Source organism: Gossypium arboreum, chromosome 8, assembly GCF_025698485.1.
Source record: "Gossypium arboreum isolate Shixiya-1 chromosome 8, ASM2569848v2, whole genome shotgun sequence".
NCBI lineage: Eukaryota > Viridiplantae > Streptophyta > Magnoliopsida > Malvales > Malvaceae > Gossypium > Gossypium arboreum.
The window spans coordinates 29,492,243-29,508,814 of record NC_069077.1 but is presented as its reverse complement, the minus strand read 5'-3'; positions in this window follow the sequence as shown (position 1 = coordinate 29,508,814).

Below are 16,572 nucleotides of genomic sequence, written 5' to 3'. Positions count from 1 at the left end.
ATTTGAGCATCAAGGAAATGCTAAGGCCTTCAATAGGCTACCCAAGGCCGAATATTCATGTACATGTTGAGGTCAATTTTGCACTTAATACCTCACAAAAACAGCATGCAATCTACTAATTTATGCTTTGCACATTGTGGCCCAAAACTTATAATATAGCATCAAGCACTTATATGTGTGCTAGGCGAATTGTGCTTGCAATTTCACAAGCATTCTTCCACATTTTCTTCTTTAAATCAATATATTCATCACTTAGTTCATAACCAAACATAATGTGCAATCATATATATGCATATATGAGCATGGCCGAATTTTCAAGGTGTCCATAGCCATCCAAAACACAAACTTTTAACTAACATGCAAGAAGCATGAATCATGCTCAAGAATGCATCATGGCCAAGTATGACAATCATGCTCCTTTTCAACTTTAATCATGATAAAACAAAGAGAAAACTCAAAATCTTACTCATGAGTAGAAAATCCATCATTGCATGCATCATCATCAAGCTTCACACTTAGCATGCAATGGCTTTATCACTATAACAACTTTGGCCAAATACCATTTCCATGGCATACCAAAGATTTGAGCCATGGCTAACATGCACATCAAGTTAGCAACCAAAACATGCATGAAACTCCCAACACAACCTCATACATACCTTAATCTTGATGCAAATTTAGCCAAATCACCTTCTAGATCTCTTCTCAACAAAGGAAATGAAGCAAAAAAAAATCCCTTCTTCCTCTTAGTATTTTCGGCCAAAAAGGGAGAGAGCAAGCATGAACAAATTTTTTTTTTGTTTCTCTCTTCTTGGTTGCACGGCAATGGGGTATGCCACTCTCTCACACACATTTTTTTTTTTCATTCTTTTCTTACCCATGCTTATTTGTTTACTATTTCTCCCTAATGCCCAACAAAACATGTTTCATGACATGTTTGACCCATATTCTTTGTCATGGCGGCCATTACTTGTAGAAAGGGGAATTTGACATGCAAGTCCATTATTTTGCATGCATGCTTTAATTAGTCATCACCTATTTCCTATCGTACTTTCAAAGTTCACTACTAAGTCCTTTCTTATAATTTAGCACCTAATTAATAAAAATCGAGACACGAAATATTTACGCATACCAATTCCACATACAATAAGTACGGAATATAACACTTAATTATTCTTGTGACTCGGTTTCGTGGTCCCAAACCACTCTCCGACTAGGGTCACATTCGGGTGTCACAACTCTCCCCACTCAAGAGATTTTCGTCCCGAAAAGCTTACCGTAAATAGGTTCGGATATCGCTCTCTCATTGAGTTCTCGGTCTCCCAAGTAGCTTCTTCTATCCCGTGCTTGAGCCATAACACTTTCACTAGCGGAACCCGCTTGTTTCGCAACTCTTTCACTCTCGTGATAGGATACGAATTGGTTCTTCCTCATAACTCATATTAGCTTGAATTTCAATTTCGATGGACTAATCACGTGCGATGGATCGGATCTATAACGTCAAGCATCAAACGTGGAAGACATCGTGAACCTTTTGAGTTCGGGGCAAAATCAAACGATATGCCACCGGACCGACTCGCTCGATATCTCATATGGCCCAATGAACCTCGGGCTCAACTTGCCCTTACTACGAACACGAGTATTTTTTCCAAGGCGATACCTTGAGGAACACTTTATCACCCACCGATACTCGATATCCTTACGCTTCATATCCGCGCACGACTTCTCGACGATCGAAGGCTATCTTCAAACTTTCACGGATTACTTTCACTTTCATTCGCATCCCTAATCAAATCCACCCGAAAATCTTGCTTTCACCAAGCTCGGTCCAAAACAATGGTGTACGGCATTTACGCCGTACAAAGCCTCGTAGGTGCCATCTTAATACTCGATTGAAAGTCGTTGTTGTAAGCGAATTCAATCAACGGCAAATACCGCTCCCATGAACCACTAAACTCGAGGACGCAACATCTTAACATATCCTCAAGTATCTGAATTACCGCCGGATTGACCATCGGTTTGGGGTGGAAGGCGGTCTTGAAATGCAACTTGGTACCCAAAGCTTCTTGCAACTTTTTCCAAAACCGCGAGGTAAATCTCGGATCTCTATCCGACACGATAGAAATAGGCACCCCGTGTAATTTCACAATCTGAGAAACGTACAATTCCGCTAATTTGTCCATTGAAAAATCCGTACGTACGGGGACAAAGTGGGCCGACTTAGTCAATCGATCTACCACGACCCAAACCGCATCCTTCTTACTTGCTGACAATGGCAGTCCGGATACAAAGTCCATTGTGACTCGATCCCATTTCCACTCGGGTATCGTGATTGGTCAAGTAATCCTCGAAGGCACTGATGTTCCGCTTTCACTTGTTGACATATTAAACATCTTGAAACAAAGTCGGAGATGTCTCGCTTCATACCATGCCACCAAAATCGACGTTTCAAATCATTGTACATCTTCGTACTCCCCGGGTGGATTGCCATTCGGCTACAATGGGCTTCATTGAATTATCGAAATGAGTTCAATTCTTTGGGACACCTGACGACTTTTGAACCTCAAACAATCGTCATCGTCGATTTGAAACTCCGAGTCCTTGTTCGAACACACGCAGCCCGTTTTGCAACCAACTCGTCATCGACTTTCCGAGCTTCTCGAATTTGGTGTGTCAATAATGGTTTGGCTTTCATTTCACCACTAACACACCGTCGGATCGGATAGACAAGTGCACATTCATCGTCGTAAAGTGAATAACGATTTACGACTCAAGGCATCCGCAACTACATTCGCCTTTCCGGGTGATAGTCAATGATCAGCTCATAATCCTTTAACACTCGAGCCAACGTCTTTGTCGCAGATTTAAGTCTCGTTGGGTCATCAAATACTTGAGACTTTTGTGATCCGAGTATACATGACACCTTTCACCAAATAAGTAATGTCGCCAAATCTTTAAGGCGAATACGATGGCGGCCAATTCGAGATCATGAGTCGGATAATTTTTCTCATGTGGCTTTAATTGCCTCGACGATAGGCCACAACTCGACCTTCTTGCATTAATACGCAACCTAACCCAAGTAGAGAGGCGTCGCTATAGATGACAAACTCCTTTGGGACTCGGGTTGCACTAGAATTGGGGCTTCATCAAATAAGTTTTCAGTTGATCGAAGCTTTTTGGCATTTCTCCGTCCATTCGAACTTAACATCCTTTTGGAGTAAGCCGTCATCATCGTGGCTATCGTTGAGAAGCCTTTACAAATCGTCGGTAGTAACGGCAAGCCCAAAAAGCTTGAACCTCGGTAATATTTCTGAGGCTTCCAATTTAGTATGGCTGAAATTTTATTGGTCGACTCGAATACCCGATCTGATACCACATGACCCAAGAAGCTTACCTCTCTTAACCGAACTCACACTTGCTGAACTTAGCATATAATTGCTTGTCCGTAAAATTTGCAGCACTAACCGCGGTGTTCAAAGATGTTCGGTCTCATTTCTTGAATAGACCAAGATGTCATCAATTAACACGACTACGAATCGATCCAAATATGGTCTAAAGATTCGATTCATTAAATCCATAAATACCGTAGGGCATTAGTGAGCCCAAACGGCATCACCAGAACTCATAGTGACCATATCTCGCTCAAGGCGGTCTTGGGCACGTCGAATCTCGGATTCGCAATTGATAGTAGCCCGATCTCAAATCTATTTTCGAGAACACCGAGGCTCCCTTGATTGATCGAACAAGTCATCAATACGTGGCAACGGATATTTGTTCTTTATCGTCGCTTTGTTGTCGACGATAGTCGATGCATAGTCGCATGGTTCCATCCTTCTTCTTCACGAACAACACCGGCGCACCCCAAGGCGAAAAACTCGGGCGAGCAAAACCTCTATCCACCAATTCTTGCAACCGAAGTTTTCAACTCCTTCAATTCCGTTGGTGCCATACGATCACGGAGCTATCGAAATTGGGGTGGTACCGGTACCAATTCGATGCCAAATTCTATTTCTCGAGCAGTGGTAAACCGGCAATTCTTCTGGGAAAACATCCGGTATTCACAAACCACGGGCACAGATTCGGGTTTCTTCTCGATTCCTTGTCATCGAGTACGACGCAAGGTACGCCGCACCCTTTTCTTACATATTTCGGGCCAACATCGCGATATTACGGTGGCAACCCTTTAAGTCCGTGGACTCAACCCGAATTATTTCATTATTCGCACCTCAAATCGATAGTCTTGCTCTTGCAATTTACAACCGCATCGTGCATGGTCAACCAATCCAAACCAAGAATAACATCGAACTCATCGAATGGCAAAAGCATTAAGTCCGCCGGAAAACAAGAACCTCGGAACACTAGGGGACTTTTCTTGCACACTTTGTTAACAAGCACGTAATGACCCAAGGGTTTGACACCGAATTACAAACTCAAGAGACTCAATGGGCAAAGTCTTCTTTGGATGCTAAGGTTTCACATATATAAGAATGAGTAGAACCGGGGTCAATCAAAGCAATTACATTTGTATTGAAAAGAGTGAAAGTACCGGTAATAACATCCGGAGAGGCAGCATCCTCGCGTGCGCGATGGCATAAGTCCTAGCAGAGCACGAGCCTCGGATCGATGGTAGCATCTCTAGATCCTCTCGACCGCCAACGACATTGCCCATATTTCTAGGTGGCCTACCTCGGCGATGGTAGCACCCGGGTTTGCACTCTGACTTGCATTCTGTTCATGCATCCTCGGGCAATCCTTCATAAAATGGTCGGCCGATCCACACTTATAGCAGGAGCGATCACGAAACCAACAGCTCCCCGAATGCCATTTGCCACAATGTGGACACTCCGTCCCTCTCGGCGATCATTTCCGCCACCAAGCAATCGAGGTGACTCGTGTGGTCACAGGGTCGATCGCGTCCTCGTCTAGAAAATCCCAAACGCCTCTAGACCGCTCGCATCATCTCGAAATCTCTTCGATGCTTGTTGAAGAGACTTTCCGAGGACCTCTTCGAATTCTCCAATCCCCACATCAGCTTTTTGTTTCTCCTTTCTAAGCTCTTGACTTTACAAGCTCGCTCAACAAGTACTACGAACTCTCGTATCTCGAGAATGCCAACAAACATCCTTATATCATCATTCAGCCCATCCTCAAGCGTTTGCACATAATAGCTTCGGACGAAATGCATTCTCGCAGCGTCTGGCTAAGCCTCACAAACTTTCGTTCAGAGTCGATAGCGGACATAGAACCTTGCTTAAGATCAAGGAACTCCCTCCGCTTTTGGTCGATGAATCTCGATCGATATACTTTTTGAACTCGGTTAGAAAGAATTCCCAAGTCACTTGCTCTCTAGGCACCACGAAGTCGAGTACTCCACCAATAGTAGGCGGACTCGCGTAGCAAGGAGATGGTACACTTTAAGCACTCATCGGGTGTACAGGATAGCTCATCAAGCACCGGATAGTGTTATCTAACCATAATTCAGCTCGCTCGGCATCATCATCATCCGTAGCCTTAAATTCAGTGGCCCCATGTTTTCGAATCCTATCGATTTGGGGCTTACCCGACCTTATTGGGTCACCACCGGAGGTATTGTAGGTCTGGGGTTGCATTCGTCGGGAATGGAGGTGGTGGAACAGTAGTGTTGGTTCGAATGTATTGATTAAACCATTCGTTCATCACACTATAAAAGGCTTGCTTAGCCTCGTCATTAGGATTGCTGGCCATAGGTTGAGAGTCCATGGCTGCTGTCCCTTGCGCGGGAGCAAGCGCCACACTCTCCACATCATCAGCTATCGCTTCGGTTGGGATCGGGATCCATTGCTATAAACAAACATGAAGTCAAATTGTCGAATTCATCACACTATCGATTCATCATTTAATGGCATGTATAGCTAGACCCCAAACACATCACGGTAGTCCTAGAATCGACTAAACCGTGGCTCGATACCAATAAAATTGTAACACCCCAAACCCGAGACCATCGCCGTGTCGGACCCGAGGGTTAACAAACCAAATTCACATGTTTTTGCCCACCAATTTGACATTTCCAGTCAGGCTGGAAAACTGCGTCACTGTCGCCTTAAAATCATATCTCGAGTTTCAAAACTCGGAAACTGGTTTCGTAAATTTTCCTGAATTTAGACTCATATATACATCCATGGATTTATTTCTAGGATTTTGGTCGGGCCAATTGGTACAGTTTATTAGTTAAAGTTACCCAAGTTACAGGGATCGACTGCTCTGACCTTCGCGCGGTATAACTTGAATATCTCTCTGCACAGGGCTTTAATGCTGGTGTCGTTTGTTTCTAATGAAACTAGACTCAAAATGGAATCTGTACATATAAGGTATATCTCCTAATTCTTTTTGGATAATTTATAGTGAATTTTAAAGTTGCGACAGGGAACCCAGAAACCATTCTGGCCCTGTCTCACAATAGCTTTAATATCTCTTAACCTGTAACTCCTATGACCGTTTCGTTTCTTCCATATGAAAATAGACTCATCCAGGTTCATTTACATAGCTTATTCACTATTTGATTCCATTCCTATGAATTATGGTGATTTTTCACATTCACGCCACTGCAGCTGGCAGCATCTGTTTTAAGGTAGGACTTACCTATTTGGTAGTCTCCATGATTCAACTAATCTTGCCATACATAGGTTCATATATGATCATTTTAACCATGCCAATGGCTGATCATATGACCAACATTCCCATTTCCAAACCATAGCCACATCATGACCCCAAATATATATACATACAACCCACAATAAGTCTAAGTTCATGCTCCCTTTTGAGCCATTTTCGCATGGCCATACATACTTACATTACAACGTATTTAACAAACAAGAGGTAGTCCTATACATGCCATCTCAAGTTCAACCAAAAATTTATACCAAAATGGAGGCTTGATAGTGTGGATGACTTGACTTCAACGATCCCAAATCCGATTGCCTCGAGCGAAATCTAGAAAACTAAGAGCCAAAGCAACGGGTAAGCATTTTATGCTTAGTAAGTCTCAAGGAATATAATGAACTATAATTTACAGCAATACATTCACATAGCCAAATGCATCATTTCATTAATACACATTCTTACTTCATACTTCATCATTGTATAAGTTCGCAAAGCATCAATCAATTCAATAACTGAAATTCATTAGTCGATTGAGCGAATGTTGCTCAAACACGTCGACTTTCCAATGCACATATAACGTACCTTATCCTTTGGGCTGTCCGAGTGTACTAATTAAATTCATTTCAGCAACCAACACTCACCTCCAGCCCAAGATTCTTCGAATATAACCGGATATAATCACGTGCACAAATGCCTTGGTCTTAGCCGGATAGAATAACTTCATACGAATGCCTTGGGCCTTAGCCGGATATAACCACTAGCACAATTGCCTTGGTCTTAACCGGATATAATTTCCAGCATAATTGTCTTGGGCTTAGCCCGGATATCATTCAATTTCTCATGCACACATACATCAATAATCATTGGACATACATATTTCATTTTCGTTACTAAGGCTCAAACACAATTAATATCATTAGCATATTCGCCGGACTTAGCCGGGTGGAATTCAAATACTCATACACACATAATCAATAATCATACACATCCATATTTCATCTCACATAATTCAAGTAAGGTCACTTCTTGAGGACTTACCTCGGATGTTGTCGAACGGCTTTTTCGGCTATTCGATCACCTTTTCCTTCCCTTGTCCAATTGTGGCCCTCTTAGCTCTTGAGCTAATTCAAACAAATTCAATTTATTAAAACCTCATTGTGCTTGCTTATGGCGAATATGACAAGGATTTTAAATGGTCATATGGCCACTCTTTAGCTTGAATACACAATGGTCATGCACATTTTATACTACATCAAGCAATTCAATACAATTTATTTGAGCATCAAGGAAATGCTAAGGCCTTCAATAGGCTACCCAAGGCCGAATATTCATGTACATGTTGAGGTCAATTTTGCACTTAATACCTCACAAAAACAGCATGCAATCTACTAATTTATGCTTTGCACATTGTGGCCCAAAACTTATAATATAGCATCAAGCACTTATATGTGTGCTAGGTCAATTGTGCTTGCAATTTCACAAGCATTCTTCCACATTTTCTTCTTTAAATCAATATATTCATCACTTAGTTCATAACCAAACATAATGTGCAATCATATATATGCATATATGAGCATGGCGAATTTTCAAGGTGTCCATAGCCATCCAAAACACAAACTTTTAACTAACATGCAAGAAGCATGAATCATGCTCAAGAATGCATCATGGCCAAGTATGACAATCATGCTCCTTTTCAACTTTAATCATGATAAAACAAAGAGAAAACTCAAAATCTTACTCATGAGTAGAAAATCCATCATTGCATGCATCATCATCAAGCTTCACACTTAGCATGCAATGGCTTTATCACTATAACAACTTTGGCCAAATACCATTTCCATGGCATACCAAAGATTTGAGCCATGGCTAACATGCACATCAAGTTAGCAACCAAAACATGCATGAAACTCCCAACACAACCTCATACATACCTTAATCTTGATGCAAATTTAGCCAAATCACCTTCTAGATCTCTTCTCAACAAAGGAAATGAAGCAAAAAAATCCTTCTTCCTCTTAGTATTTTCGGCCAAAAAGGGAGAGAGCAAGCATGAACAAATTTTTTTTGTTTTTCTCTTCTTGGTTGCACGGCAATGGGGTATGCCACTCTCTCACACACATTTTTTTTTTTCATTCTTTTCTTACCCATGCTTATTTGTTTACTATTTCTCCTAATGCCCAACAAAACATGTTTCATGACATGTTTGACCCATATTTCTTTGTCATGGCGGCCATTACTTGTAGAAAGGGGAATTTGACATGCAAGTCCATTATTTTGCATGCATGCTTTAATTAGTCATCACCTATTTCCCTATCGTACTTTCAAAGTTCACTACTAAGTCCTTTCTTATAATTTAGCACCTAATTAATAAAAATCGAGACACGAAATATTTACGCATACCAATTCCACATACAATAAGTACGGAATATAACACTTAATTATTCTTGTGACTCGGTTTCGTGGTCCCGAAACCACTCTCCGACTAGGGTCACATTCGGGGTGTCACAATCTATCCCCTGTGTTGGCAAATAAGAGTATTTATTTTTATGTGCACGAAGGGTAAGTGTTGGAACCTAAGTGGATTTTGTAAGAGGAGAGTTGGATCAAGTCAAATGCTTAGATTAAGGAGGGATAAGGGGAGAGATTTTAGGGATTTGATATGGAGATAGAGTTGGCCGAATAAGGGAGATTGGAGAGGGGATTTTCGGCAGAGGGGTTTTAGTTAGGGATTTTCGGCACTTAGGTATTTGTGTGCCGTTTTCTCCCTTGAGGTTAGTCTTCTTCTCTCTTTTTCTTTTTGCAGCCGAACCTACCATCTCTTCTTCCATTTTTTCTTCCTTCTCTTTCTTTCAAACTAGCCCATTATTTCCCTTCATTCACCCATTATTTCTTTCCTTTATCTCTACTTCTGCTGAAATACCGCAAAAGCCAAAATCAGTGAAGCTAGGGGGGTGCCGATTCTTTGTGACCAGCAACCTTTTCTTTCCTTTTCAATTATTGGTGTTCAATTCCTTTACCTTTTAGGCATCCGGATTCAAGAGGAGAAAGACTGTGGTAAGTGCCCAAACTCTAAACGATTCCTAGAGTAACTGTTGGCCAAAAACTGAAACCCTATAATTTAGGGAGATGGCCGAATATGGGTATAGGCTTTATGGGGTCCTCTTTTAATATTTTTTGTGGTCTATTTAGTGGAGGAGCAGCAAGGTGTAGTGTCGACTTAGGGTAGCTTGGATCTCTGGAGTGGCTAGACCTAGTCATCAATCGCGACAAAGGTAAGATTCTTAAGGCCATTATGGATGGTGGCCAAATGTGTAAGTATTAATATTAGATGATTTTTGGTTTAGTTCAATTATGGGAAGCTGATTATTAATGATGGATTATAGGAGAAATTGTGTAGGAGATCTCGTCGAGGAATATCGCCAAACAGGTGTGTAACGAACCCTTTATCATAAGCTTAAAGCGATAAATGTCGAAAAGCAGAAATGCTGAAATTCTAGCATTTCGAGGACTTGTGAGCAAGCGAACGCTCACTAGTTAGTTAGAATCGATGAGATGATGATCAGGAACAATGGAAACGGTAAGAACGTGATTTTTGCCATTCACGGTAAATTGGGCCTCGAGGGGCTGCAATAGGGCCCAATAGGCTTTCGGGCCCATTTGGGAAAAATTGGTAGAAAACAGAAATCTATTAAATTACGTGTTAAGACTGTTAATACTGTTATGGATATAGGCTAAATGGGCCTAGATGACAAAATCGGCTAAGTAGGGCCCATTAGGGGTTTTAGGCCCAATAACTCGATTTCGCTAAAAATGGGCCAGAATCACTGTTTGCACCCATGAATTGTTAGTAACCGTTAATGAACATGAAAACCCTAATTTTTGGTAAAATTACAAGATTACCCTTATAACATGAAAATGACCGTTTTGCCCCTAGGTAAAAATGACTATTATACCCCTAGGGTTTAAATATGAATTTAATACATGGGATTTTGAAAAACATGGTATGTATGATATGCACATGACATGTATGATATGCACATGATATGTATGATATGCACATCTTTGTATTCATAAATGCATTGGGTTGGGTTTTATATGAATGGAGGAAGTGAAAAGGGCTTATGCCCTAGTTATTAAAGGGCTTATGCCCCGATTATTAAAGGGCTTATGCCCCGATTATTAAAAGGGCTTTTGCCCCAGTTATTAAAAGAGGCTAGGCCTCGGTTATATGATAAATGACTATCTTGCCGGTGGAGAGTTATGGCGGGGTGGGTTGAGTTAATCCCCACCCCACATGGAGTGTTGGTTGGTCGGGATGGAGAGTAGCGGATGGTGGGTTGAGTAGTCTCCTCAAATGGGCTTGCATTCTCTCATTAACATTACATGTGATATTGAAATGGGCCTATGGGCCATACCGTTTCTGAGAAAGGCTTCGCCCAAGAATATGAAATATGAAAAGGCTTGACCCGGTGTTATGAAATATGAAATATGAAAAGGGCTATGGCCCGATACATGTTGAGATTGGATTTGGGCTTAGGCCCAACAGTCATTATTGTTTTGGGCTCGAAAGGGCTTGTTGCACATGAGTTTCAAACTCACCCCCTTTCCATATCCTTACTGGTGAGCCTTGATGTGGGGACTTGGTAGGAGGATTGAGTAGCTACGGTGATCGCCTTTGGGCTTTTAAATAAGTGTTGGTTTTCATTAAATTTCCTTTAATTATTATTTATTTTTGGGTTGTAATAAGGCCATTTTTAACTTTTCTTTTATTTCTTTTTGGGATTATTTTAATTTTAATAACCTGGTTGATAATTATTCAAATGGGCTAGACTTAGGACGTGTTTTCAAAACGATACTTGTTTTCAAAATAGCTCAACGCCGCGATTAATCAATTTATCAAAGAGGTCCACTTAAACAATTTTAAAACTTGATATAGCAAAGTGTGGCTATGGTTGTGGGCATGTCTAGGATTGGATCCAATCAAAGAGCTTGGTACTTAAGCAGCCTTCATGGCTCACCTCCTCTGTCTCGGATACCTACCTGGTGCCCAGCTTCCATACACTTCGTTAACTCAACAAAATATATGGTTTTTAAAACACTAACACGGAACGTGGGTTTTCAACTCCAATGTGGTATGTCAGATTCGGCCATAACGTCTGGGCCGGGTTTGGGGTGTTACATTTAGTGGTATCAGAGCCTAGGTTGCAATAACTAGACTGTGGATCGGGTTCAAAAAATTTTTCAAAAAAACTTAGGCCTAAGAAGGGTATTTTTGGAAATGGCTTTTGAAAATTCTTTTCAAAGATGTTTTACAGAATATACATGTTAAAATGGTCCAAGTTTTTCTGTTTTAAATCAAGAGTTCAAAATAAAGGGTGTTTTCAAATCAAAGTTTTCAAACTTCTATTTTCGGTGATCAAAAACATGGTTTTCAAGTTTTGGATTGGAGAAAGAGGTGGCGCACTGAATCCCCGGCACCGATCTGTAAGTATATTTTCTTTACGCTATATGATAATGATATGATATTATGAATAGTGCTTTGAGACTCTACTATGATCTTGTAGATAGGGTAAAAGCGTGAAACGGTAGAAATGAGGCGTAGCTAGACTACGACGATCTGAAAGCAATTCTTGAACTGCTACATTTCCATAAGACATTTTCTTAATAAGCAGTGGAACATTATACTAATTTCATAAAATTAAGTAAATCGATAAGTCGATATGAGTACAAGAGGAGTTCGTGGACGAGGCCGCGGACGTGGTCGCGGAAGGGTGCAAGCTGAATCTTCATCCTCAGGGCATAGGCCAGCTGAGGAGGCATCTGTGCCACTAGCAACGGAGACTGGGTCTTGTGATCGGGCTGCGGGGGATGACGCTTTGTCCGAAGCCATGTTAAGGGTTTTAGAAAGAGTTGTTAGAGCTAGTACTGGGACAGTGAATAGGGGTCTATATCGGAGCGACTCCGGGCCAACGGAGCAGAAGTGTTTAGGGGTGTATCTGGAGTAGCCCCAAATGTGGTAGAATATTACCTAGAGGCAACAGAACGGATCATGGACGATCTAGACTACTCAGTGGAGCAAAAGCTGAAAGGAGCTGTGTCACTGCTACGTGACGAGGCATACCGATGGTGGATCACCATAAGGGAGAGTACCCCAATTGAGCAAGTAACCTGGGAATTGTTCAAAACTGCTTTTAAAGGAAGGTATGTTGGAGCAAGCTATGTGGATGCTCGTCGGAAGGAATTCTTGAATCTGACTTAGGGTGATAAGACTGTAGCAGAGTATGAGGTAAAATTTTTGAGGCTGAGTCGATATGCTAGTGGGATAGTGGAAACTGAATATAAGCGCAGTGTCTGATTTAAGGATGGTCTCCGCGATGAGCTTAGGATATTGATAGCTCCATAGAGGGAGCGTGGTTTTGCTGCATAGGTAGAGAAGGCTAAGATAGCCGAGGAGGTGAAGCTGACTGTGCGGAAGAATCGTGAGAAGGATCGACCCAGATTTAAGAGGGATTTTAGACCCTCAAGTGCCACGAATCGAAATGTTAAAAGAGCAAGGATGGAGGAACCGGTTCGAGCAGTTCCAGTAAATACTTATAGACCGTAGGCTTGCAAGGACTGTGGTAAGGTGCATACGGGGGAGTGCTAGAAACGAACTGGAGCATGTTTTCGATGTGGGTCTAAGGAGCATAAGTTTAGAGAGTGTTCTCGGAGGGCAGCTCAGGAGCTAGCTGCAGAGCAAAGGGATGTCCAACCACGGCGAGGAGGACCACCACCACAGAGGGGTCGTGGGCAAGGAAGAGGTGGCAATTGTAATGGACGAGGATGTGGGGCACCTGTAAGGGGTGCTGGACACGCTGAAGCTCGACAACCAGCATTGGTTTATGCTGCACGACGTCGTGAGGAGGGTGACGCTCCTGATGTTATAACTGGTACGTTCTTCATTCATAGCATGCCTTACACTGCTTTGATTGATGTGGGTTCCACTCATTCGTATGTAGCCTGTGATGTATCTGAGGCTTTGGATGTGCTTCCTGAGGAGACTGTGAGTGGGGTATCGGTGATAAGTCCATTGGGACATTCGGTTAAGGTAGATAAACTTTTTAGGGCGATACCATTAGTGACACAAGATAAAATATTTGAAGGAGATTTGATGGAGTTTCCATTTGGGGATTTTGATCTTATCTTGGGAATGGACTGGTTAGCCAAGCACAAGGTGACGTTGGATTGTGCTGCAAAGAGGATGGTACTACGAACTGCTGAAGATGAGGAGATAATGGTCATAGGGGAACGAAGGGATTATTTTTCCAATGTTGTTTCGGCTTTAAGAGCCGAGAAGTTGATTCGGAAAGGTTGTGAGGCGTACTTGGCCCTTGTATGTCAAACTGGACTTGAGGAGATAACAGTAGAGTCGATTAGAACTATTAAGGAATTTCAGGATGTATTCCCAGATGAAATTCCTGGATTACCCCTAAGTAGAGAAGTCCAGTTTGGAATCGACTTATTACCTGGAACAGCTCCTGTGTCCATTGCACCTTATAGGATGGCACCAAAGGAATTGGTGGAATTGAAAGCTCGAATCTGAGAACTGTTGGATAGAGGGTTTATAAGACCAAGTGTTTCCCAGTAGAGCTCTTAGGTACTATTTGTAAAGAAGAAAGATGGGAATATGCGTATGTGTATTGACTATCGGCAGTTGAATAAACTGACTATCAAAAACAAGTACCCGTTACCAAGAATCGACGATCTGTTTGACCAATTAAAAGGAGCCTTGGTTTTTTCTAAGATCGGACTTCAGTCAGGGTATCATCAATTAAGAATTAAAGAGGGGGATATTTATAAGACGGCGTTCAAGACTCGATAATAATGCCTTTTGGACTGACTAATGCATCGGCGGCATTCATGGATTTGATGAATCGGGTGTTCCAACCATACTTGGATTGGTTCGTAGTTGTTTTTATTGACGATATCTTAGTGTATTCGGAAACGGAAGAGAAGCATGATGAGCATCCTCGTGTAGTGCTGCAAGTGTTGAGAGAGAAGTAACTTTATACAAAGTTTAGTAAGTGGGAGTTTTGGCTGAAAGAAGTTACCTTGTTGGGGCATGTTGTGTCTGCCGAGGGGATCAAGGTGGACCCTCGAAAGATTGAAGCAATTTTGGAATGGAAGCCACCGAGGTCGGTAACAGAGATTCGAAGTTTTCTGGGGTTGGCAAGTTATTATCAGAGATTCGTGGAAGGATTTTCTGTGTTGGCAGCACCATTAATGAAACTTATAGGGAAGGGAGCACCTTTTTTTTGGACAAATAAGCAGCAAGAGGCTTTTGAGAAGTTGAAGAAGGTTTTGACGGAAGCGCCAATGTTGATTCAGCCAGAGTCTGGTAAGGATTTCACTTGTACAGCGATGCGTCACGTGTAGGTTTGGGCTGCGTGTTGATGCAAGAGGGCAAAATGGTTGCTTATGCTTCACGACAGCTTAAGCCGCACAAGGTGAACTACCCTACGCATGACTTGGAATTGGCAGCAGTAATCTTTGCACTTAAGATATGGAGGCATTACCTGTATGGGGAGAAATGCATCATCTATATGGATCACAAGAGTCTTAAGTACTTGCTGACTCAAAAGGAGCTGAATCTTAGGCAGCGAAGGTGGATAGAGTTGTTAAAGGACTATGACTGTTCGATTGAGTACCATCCAGGTAAGGCGAATGTCGTGGCTAATGCACTAAGTTGAAGGGCTGTGGCAGAATTAAAGGCGATGTTTGCTCGTCTAAGTTTGTATGACGACGAAAGTTTATTGGCGGAGTTGCAAGTAAGACCGACTTGGGTAGAACAGATTAAGAAGCAGCAGTTGGAGGACGAGTCATTGGTTTCTCGGTTTCAGCAAGTTGAGAAGGGGAGAATCCGGACTTTGGGTTAAATAATGAGGGAGTTCTTTGTTTTCGAGGAAGAATTTGTATGCCGAAAGACTCCGACTTGAGATTGATGATTTTGAAAGAGGCACATAATGGACCTTGTGCTATGCATCCAGGAGGGAGTAAGTTGTATCGAGACTTGCGAGAGCAATATTGGTGGCCTGGGCTTAACGAGAAGTGACCGAATTTGTAGGGAGATGTTTGACATGTCAACAAGTGAAGGCCGAGCATCAACTACCTTCGGGATTGTTACAGCCGGTAAAGATACCACTTTGGAAGTGGGAAAGGTAACTATGGACTTTGTAAGTGGGTTGCCGTTGACACCTTCTAAGAAGGATTCGGTTTGGGTGATTGTGGATAGACTCACGAAATCTGCTTATTTCATACCTGTCCGAACCGATTACTCACTTTAGAAGTTGGCCAAATTGTATGTGGCGGAGATAGTACGGTTGCATGGTGTGCCAGCATCGATAATTGGTATCAGAGCTACAGTTTAGTCGATTCTAGGACTAACGTAGTGTGTGTGAGTCTAGCTATACATGCCATATATATAAACTGTGATAATGTGATGATTCTTGATAGTTAAGATGTATTTATCGTATAGTAAATGAATCCTGATCGAGCCGTAGCTAATGATATGGAAAGTAATATGCCCGCTCTTGCTCAAGGAGTAGCACGAACTGATTCTTGGCCGATTACGAGTAGCCATTAGGGAGAGGCTAAGCTAGCCTTCTTCTAGATTATGAATGAGTGGTTCACTCAGTATATTAGAACTAATCTAGCTGCTCCATAACCTTCACCCTTGTCTAATCCTCCACAAGTCCCTGTCATATGCCACAACTTATGAATCCGATTCATTTAAGTAAGCCTCTGGTTGATAAAATTATAAAATATGAGGTAGAAGAGTTTCGTGCTACTACTAATGATGATGCTGATAGAGTTGAGTTTTGCCTCGAGAATGCGATATGAGTGTTTGATGAAATGTCGTGTACTCGATGAATGCCTTAAATGTGCTGTATCACT